The sequence below is a fragment of the Artemia sp. Qi Xiang Cuo genome, chromosome 12 (genome assembly GCF_049724085.1).
Source record: "Artemia sp. Qi Xiang Cuo chromosome 12, ASM4972408v1, whole genome shotgun sequence".
In the NCBI taxonomy this organism is placed as follows: Eukaryota; Metazoa; Arthropoda; class Branchiopoda; order Anostraca; family Artemiidae; genus Artemia; species Artemia sp. Qi Xiang Cuo.
The window spans coordinates 70,058,514-70,067,621 of NC_142805.1; the positions used below are offsets into that span (position 1 = coordinate 70,058,514).

General features: G+C 38.8%; 1 long non-coding RNA gene across 1 annotated transcript in view; it reads left to right on the forward strand.

Moving 5' to 3' along the window:
• Window positions 1–8,477, forward strand: part of LOC148946457 (uncharacterized) — a 124,896-nt gene extending 116,419 nt beyond the window's left edge. Inside the window, exon 4 of the long non-coding RNA XR_016142567.1 lies at window positions 8,426–8,477. This is a non-coding gene — a long non-coding RNA (uncharacterized LOC148946457). The remainder of the gene's footprint in view (window positions 1–8,425) is intronic.
• The last annotated feature ends 631 nt before the right edge of the window (window positions 8,478–9,108 follow it).

Sequence of the window (9,108 nt, forward strand, 5' to 3'; positions counted from 1 at the left end):
TAATACAAAAACCTACATAATAAGCTTTTATAACCCTAATGGCCAAACTACAGATGCCATGGATTTCTTTAATTATATAAATAATTCTAATATGTTAAAAATATCATTATTTGCGGAGATTTCAATGCCCACAGCCTTTTGTGGGGGGATAAACCAGCAAATAAAGCTGGTAAATTGATTGAGAATATGACTTCAAATAATATTGAATTAGCTGTTGCTAGCCCTCCAAACCTGAATACATATTTCAACCCCAAAAGTGGCAGATTCTCTTCAATTGACCTACAAATTGTGTCTTTAAACATTTTGAATAAAATTTGTATAAATAAAATTGGTAGTCTATGTACTGACCACTTTGCTATAGTTTGCTCCCTGAATGAACCTGCTGAAACCCGATCACACACCTCAAAATATATCAACACTAAAACAAATTGGTCTATGTTCCAAAATAAGCTAAATGATGAAATTACAAGTTTCACCCAAAATTCATGCATTTCAAACACAACAGTTTACACACATGCTGAAGTCTTGGCATCTTTACTAATAAATACAGCTAATCATGCTATCCCCAAGACAACAACCAAAAAAACCTTCCCTAAACACATTCCCAAAGCATGGTGGACAAGTGAGTGCCAAAATAAATGGAGAATAAAGAAGGCAGCTAGGAGAGCATTCATAAAAAAACCATCACCTACTACATATTTAAAAAAATTACAAGCAGAATCTAATCTAAAAAGACTATAATAGATGCTAAATATAATTACTGGAATAATTTTGCAAATAATCTCTCCAGAGAGACACATGAGCCAATTATACATAAAGTCATAAGCCACATCTATGGGGAAAAGACTTCCCCCAACCCACTCCTGTATGAGCTTATACATAATAATACCCATTATGACAATGATAATGAAAAAGCTAAGCTATTTGCAACTCTATTTGTTAATAAGCTAACATCAAATAATCGCATCAAAATATCCACACTTCCTATGACCCCAAGTTACCAACCACGCCCAGGATCTGAGTTTATAAGTAGTCCAATTTCAATCCAGGAAATGAATAATGCAATATATCATATTAGGACCAAAACTAGCGGCAGCTATGACAATATACACCCTACTTGGATAAAGAATCTCACCCCTTCATATAAACAGGAACTGCTCAACTGTTATAATCACGCTTGGGCATCTTTTATGTTCCCCAATATATGGAAGTGTTCGTCCCTCCTACCAATCCTAAAGAAAAATAAACCAAAAGATAACCTTGAATCCTGTAGGCCCATAATGATTACTTATAACATTCGAAAAATAATGGAGAAAATGATATATTACAGACTCCTCTGGTTTGTTGAAAAAAGTAATATGATCCCTCGCACTCAAACTGAATTCAGGATACACCACTCCTCAACAGATGCTTTCATTTTGCTAACAAATGCAATAAATGAATCATTCTAAAAAAATAATGTCCTAGTTGCAGCTTTCCTAGATTTTGAAGGGGCATATTACAATGTGAACCACCAAATCGTTTTAAACATACTTGCAAACCTTGGAGTACCCCCCAAGCTAGTATCTTTTATAAAATAAAAATCGCACTTCTTTCATAGAAGTGCGAAGTTTCATTGTTTGTGTTGGTTCAGCCTCTTCACCCCAAGAGACAATAACCAAAGGCCCACCTCAGGGAGCACTCCTCAGTTGCCTCCTTTTTGCGCTATATCTCTGGGACATGAACCTCCCCCACACGAATCTACAATATGCTGAAAATCTGGTGCTATGGTCATCTGGCAAAACCTTTGAGATAACACAGTCAAATCTGCAAAAGTCACTTTTCCAATTTGAAAAATTCTCTCAACATTCAGATTTACCAACTGCACCTACCAAGTAAAAAATAATCCAATTTCACCGAAAGCGGAACCATGTTAATGCAAAACTAACTCTAAAAGGAACAACTATTCCAGAAGATAATCATATTAATTACCTAGGTCTCATGCTTGACCAAAAACTTAATTTCCACCTCCATATCACAAACACAATAAAAAAATGTCTTAGAAAAACAAATATACTAAAAAGAGTTCTTTCCACACCCTGGGGCTGTAAGGAGAAAAGCTTACTCCAGTTTTAAAAATCACATATAAGACCCCATATTGACTATGGGCTCATCGTCTATGGTGCATGTGCAAAGACCCAGATGCAAAAAATTGAAACAACACAAAATGATATAATACGTCTGATATTTGGTCTTAGGAAACCCACAAGCACCAAGTTTCTGCTTATGGAGAGTGGATTAACAACAATAAGAGAGAGACGTAGCTTTCTCTTGACAAAACATCTTAAAAAATTGAATCAAATAGCTCAAACACCCTACATAATTGGTTAAGAAATCCAGCCATGTATAGAGCCATTGCAGATGAGTATGCCAATATTCAGAAGAAGTTCCCTGTACCAGCAAAGTCTATTGCACCTACTTTCCCCCAATCCCCTCCAAGGGATTGGTCAATTCCCATCATTAAAAACTAATTAAATTAAACTGAATATTTGATATATACTGATATTGATTGCTGAAACCTCACCAGCTCAGGATTTTGTTTCACTCAGGGCCGGATTTAAAGCTTTGACGCTTCTAGGCACGAGCGTTTTTGCCGTTCCGTTTTTGCAAGATTTTCGGGAAAATCCTCAAAGTTTTGGCAATAGTGAAAGCTCCAGGGACTAGCAGACCTATTGGTAAATCTTGGTCTGGTTTTACTGCGATTTTCATTTTATTTTCAATGTTGTAATAAGTACAAAAGAAAATATTTGTAATATAATTGGTTTTAGTAAAGAGCCAAATACAGATTAGGCCTTATGCTTTTACCGTCAGGGGAACGGACAGTATCCATACTTTTGTTTGTAGTGAAGAATATAACTTTCGATTTCCAATCGAATGAACCCCCTCTGAATTTTATACGACCACCCCTTTTATATGAAGTGCCTCTGGGAAAAAATGGAGTATTATAGCCTTAGGGTTGGCGGGGGAGGTTAGTTGCTATCGGATCCCTTTTGACTCTTAAAAAGGGAACTAGAACTTTCAATTTCTAATCGTTTGAGTCCCCTCCGAAGATTATACGATCACCTTTTCCGTAAAAATCTGCCCCCGGGGCATAATTTATAACCCCCCCCCGGATTCGGGGTGAAGGAGCTGTGTTGACCCCGAAGTTTTTTCATCTGATCGTCAGACTATTTTAAAAGAAGGACCATCTAAAAATTTGGATCGGATTAATTTGGGGAAAAGAGGGGGGGGGGCTGTATATTCCTGCTGATCACTTTTGAAGACTCTTAAAAAGGTAAATAGAAATTTCAATTACATATCGAATAAGCTACCTCGAATGTTTATACGACAACCCCTTAAATAAGACCATATCCACCCCCAGGGCGCAACACTTACAAAACTTCCCCAGGGCTCTGGGGGGTTGTGTTGACCCCTAAGTTTTTGTTATTTGATCTATAAATTATTTTGAATAAAATAGTTATCTCAAATTTTGATCAGATGTATTTGGGGAAAAGGGGACCTCGAGGGGGGGGGGGGTACTAGTTGCTCTCCAATCACTTTTGACTCTTAAAAAGGCACTAGAAATTCTGATTTACAATCGAATGAGCCCCCTCCGAAGTTTATGCTACCAATCCTTCCATAAAAACCTTATATGCCCCCGGGGCACAATTTACAATACTTGCCCCCGAGTTCTAGTGGGCTGTGTCTTTGTTATATGATTTTTATCTATTTTGAACAAAATTGTTATATAAAAAAATTCGATTGCGTGCATTTGGGGAAAAGAGGGTTGGCAGGGGCGGGGCTACTTGTCATTGGATCACTATTTACTTTTAAAAAGGGAATTAGAACTTTCGCTTTCCGATCATTTGAGTCCTCTCCGAGGTTTTTACGACCACTTCTTCCATAAAAACTTCATATGCCCCCAGGGCATAAGTTACAACTCTTCCCAAGGGCTCTGGGGGGGATGATGTTGACCCCAATGTTTTTGTTATCTGATCATTGGACTATTTCAAACATACTGGAAATCCAAAAATTTTGATTTGATGCATCTGAAGAAAAGAGGGTGTGTGTGTGTGTGGGTTGGGGGTAGATGCCCTTCGATCCCTTTCGACTCAAAAAAGGTAACTAGAACTTTCAATTTCCAATCGAATGAGCCACCTCTGAAGTTTTTACGACCTCCACATAAAAACCTTGTATGACCCCTGGGCATAGCTTAAAACACTTGCCCCCGTGCTCTGGGGGCTGTGTTGATCCCCGGAGTTTTAAAAAAATGGCTATCTCAAAGTTTTTATCGGATGGGTTTGGAAAAAATGGCGTGTGTGGGGGGGGGGTTAAGATGCCTTCCGATCTCTTTTGACTCTTAAAAAGTGAACGAAAAATATCAGTTTACAATCAAATGAGCCCTCTCTGAAGTTTATATGAGCATCCCTTCTATAAGAACAATATATGCACCCAGGGCATAATTTACAACGCCTTCCCCCCGGCCCTGGGGGGTTTTATCGACCCCGGAGTTTTCGTTATATGATCTTGGAGCTGTGTTTAACATAATGGTTATCTTAAAATTCTTATCGGATGTATTTGTAAAAAAAGGGTGTGAGGGGGCTGTTGCCCTCCGATCTCTTTTGTCTATTAGAAAGTGAACTAGAACTTTTAATTTCCAATCAAATGAGACCTTTCTGAAGTTTATACGAGCATCCCCTCTATAAGAACCATATATGTCCTCAGGGCATAACTTACAACGCCTGCCCCCGGGCCCTGGGTTTTTTTGCGACCCTGGAGTTTTTTTTTGCGAAGGGTTTGGAACTGTTGCTGCAGTTTTTGGAGGTTTCGAAGTTACTCTTTTTAACAGAAAGGCTATCTCAAAATTTGTCTAGAATGTATTTGGGGAAAAAGGGGTTTGAGGAGCTAGTTGTCCTCTTATCTCTTTTGACTCTTAATAAGTGAACTAGAACTTTCAATTTCCAATCTAATGAGTTCTCTCTGAAGTTTAGTAAAGCATCCCTTCTATGAGAACTATATATGCCCCTAGAGAATAACTTACAACGCCTACCTCCGGGCCCTGAGGAGTTTTGTTGAGCCTGGAGTTTTCGTTATATGATCTTTGAACTGTTTTTAGCAAAATGGCTATTTCAAGATTTTTATTGGCTGTATTTGGAACAGAAGGGGCGTGGGGGGCCTAGTTGCCCTCTGATCTCTTTAGGCTCTTAAAAAGTGAACTAGATCTTTCCATTGCCAATCAAATGATCCATCTCTGAAGTTTATACAAGCATCCCTTCTATATGGACCATATGAGCCCCCAGGGCATAACTTACAACACCTACCATATAAGCCCCCAGGGCATAACTTACAACACCTACCCCTGGGTCCTGGGGGGTTGTGTCGACCCTGGAGTTTTCGTTATCTGATGTTTGAACTACTTTTAACAAAATGGCCATCTCAAAATTTTTATCGGATGTATTTGGGGGAAAAGGGTGTAGGGGGGGGGGGCTACCTACCTTTTGAACTATTTTGACTATTAAAAAATGAACTAGAACTTTCAATTTCCAATCAAATAAGTCCTCTCTGAAGTTTATACGAGCATCCCCCTATAAGAATCATCTATGCCCCCAGAGCATAACTTACAACGCCTGTCCCTGGACTCTGGAGGATTTTGTCGACCCTGGAATTTCCGTTATATGATCTTTGAACTGTTTTTAATTAATGGATATATCAAAATTTTATCGTATGTATTTGTGGGAAAAAAGGCTTAAGGGGGGGGGGGGCTAGTTGCCCTCCGATCTCTTTTGAATCTTAAAAAGTGAACAAGAACTTTCAGTTTCCAATCAAATGAGCCATCTCTGAAGTTTATACGATCATCCCTTATATAAGAAATATGTAAGCCCCCAGGGCATTACTTACAACGCCTGCCACCGGGCCCTGGGGGATTGTGTCGACCATGGAGTTTATATTATATGATTTTTGAACTATTTTTAACAAAATTGTAATCTCAAAATTTTTATCGGATATATTGGAGGAAAAAGAGCGTGCGGAGGGGGGGGGGCTAGATGCCCTTCAATTTTTATTGACTATTAAAAAGTGAACTAAAACTTTCAATTTCCAATAAATGAAGCCTCTCTGAAGTTTGTACGAGCATCCCTTCTATAAAAGCAATGTATGCCCCCAGGGCATAACCTACAACGTCTGCCCCGGGGCCTTGAGGGGTTGTTTCAACCCTGGAGTTTTCGTTATATAATCTTTGAACTTTTTTTTTTAACAAAATGGCTATCTCAAATGTTTATCGGATCTATTTGGGGAAAAAAAGGACCTGGGGGAGCTAGTTGCCCTCTGGTCTCTTTTGACTCTTAAAAAGTGAACTAGAACTATCAATTTCCAATCAAATGAGCCCTCTCTGAAGTTTATATGAACATCCTTTTATTAAGAGCCATATATGCTCCCAAGACATAACTTACAACGCCTGTCCCCGGGTCCTGGGGGATTGTGTTGACCCCGGAGTTTTTTTTTAGTGATTTTTGAACTATTTTTAACAAAATAACTATCTTAAAATTTTTATCGGATGCATTTGGGGGGAAAGGGTGTGGAGGGGGGGGGCTACCTACCTTTTGATCTATTTTGACTATTAAAAAATGAACTAGAACTTTCAATTTCCAATCAAATAAGTCCTCTCTGAAGTTTATACGAGCATCCCCCTATAAGAATCATCTATGCCCCCAGAGCATAACTTACAACGCCTGTCCCTGGACTCTGGAGGATTTTGTCGACCCTGGAATTTCCGTTATATGATCTTTGAACTGTTTTTAATTAATGGCTATATCAAAATTTTATCGTATGTATTTGCGGGAAAAAAGGCTTAAGGGGGGGGGCTAGTTGCCCTCCGATCTCTTTTGAATCTTAAAAAGTGAACAAGAACTTTCAGTTTCCAATCAAATGAGCCATCTCTGAAGTTTATACGATCATCCCTTATATAAGAAATATGTAAGCCCCCAGGGCATTACTTACAACGCCTGCCACCGGGCCCTGGGGGATTGTGTCGACCATGGAGTTTATATTATATGATTTTTGAACTATTTTTAACAAAATTGTAATCTCAAAATTTTTATCGGATATATTTGAGGAAAAAGAGCGTGCGGAGGGGAGGGGGCTAGATGCCCTTCAATTTTTATTGACTATTAAAAAGTGAACTAAAACTTTCAATTTCCAATAAATGAGGCCTCTCTGAAGTTTGTACGAGCATCCCTTCTATAAAAGCAATGTATGCCCCCAGGACATAACCTACAACGTCTGCCCCGGGGCCTTGAGGGGTTGTTTCAACCCTGGAGTTTTCGTTATATAATCTTTGAACTTTTTTTTTTAACAAAATGGCTATCTCAAATGTTTATCGGATCTATTTGGGGAAAAAAAGGACCTGGGGGAGCTAGTTGCCCTCTGGTCTCTTTTGACTCTTAAAAAGTGAACTAGAACTATCAATTTCCAATCAAATGAGCCCTCTCTGAAGTTTATATGAACATCCTTTTATTAAGAGCCATATATGCTCCCAAGACATAACTTACAACGCCTGTCCCCGGGTCCTGGGGGATTGTGTTGACCCCGGAGTTTTTTTTTAGTGATTTTTGAACTATTTTTAACAAAATAACTATCTTAAAATTTTTATCGGATGCATTTGGGGGGAAAGGGCACTGGGGGGGGGGGGTAGTTGCCTTTTTATCACTTTTGATTCTTAAAAAGGGCACTGGGACTTCCGATTTCCAATTGCATTAGCCCCCTCTGCAGCTCATACGACGATTCCTTCCACATGAAGTGCCTCTGGAAAAAAAAATGATAAATAAAAAAACAGTGGAGCCGTATGGCCTTTACTATGGCAAACCTAGAGTGTTGCCTCTGAAATGTATCCTCCTGTATCAACCCAGGATGTTAATTCTCCCGTTTACACAGTTAACACATAGATCATACATGTCAAACATACAAGCTGCACACCACATATAATCCACTAATAAATTGGCAAAAGCTTATTAACGCTGATAGCCCTGGCTAGGTACTGCGCCAATTTTCCTAGAGAGACGAGGAAACGCTTGAAAGGATATTGTTTTCTACCCATTAGTTTGGCGTTAAAGCTGTATTTCAAAACGGGTAGGATCCATTTGCCTTAGCTTTGGCATCGAAATCTAGTCCATTAGCTTATTGTTTTTCTATTCACTTTCTATCCTTTTGGCACCGATTTTAGTGAGCCACCTTAGTCGTCGGGAGGTCTTCTGAAAGTCAAGTTTATTTTTGACTGTTTTATTGTAGTTGCAAAACGTATAATCTTGATAAAATTCTTGATAATTTCTATTGCAAGGTTCATTATATATAATTTGTTCTTTTTATTCTGTTTTACTCTTTTTAAATGAAATAGAATTTTCTTTCATTTCAGTGACATTCGCGGATGAGCACGGGATCAGTTGGGGCTACACTGGAGACAACGGTGAGTGATTTGCGCCAATACATAGTAATAAAATTAAATATTATATCAATACAGAGCAGGGTCAATACTGCGAGAAATAATAGCACATGGTCATTTCATATTTAAAATGTTTGTCATTAAAGTAGAACTGAAGGGTTGCCCTTTTTAAAAATTCTGTGTACATCATCTGGCAAGTTCAACTTAGGATGGCACTGTCTGATGTGTGGCACAAGCAGGTGTGATATAGCGCAAGTGTGTCTAACCGTGGAACGGAGTGTGCCATGCGTGGTGGAACAAGTCTTGTTCGGGGGTGTGCATTCGACAATAAAGAGGGGACAACCCTTAAAGTAGACCAAGCTACTTGAAGGTTTGGATGTGCAAACACCAGCGAAATCAAAAATGTTTTTAAGGCCATTGCTTTGCCTGCAACATCAGGAATTCATACAGAAACTTGAGGATCGGGAAAAACTTGAAATAGAAACGCCGAAAGCAGACAATATATACGCAAAATATGAAAAATACTAAGAAAAAATCTTATATAGCCCAAGCTCTGGAAATGGGAAAGGCAGAGACTGAACGCCCCGTGCAGACAAGTCCCCTCAAAATAGCTGAGGCTCATGATCTTTCAGAAGTATTCATGAACTATTGATAAA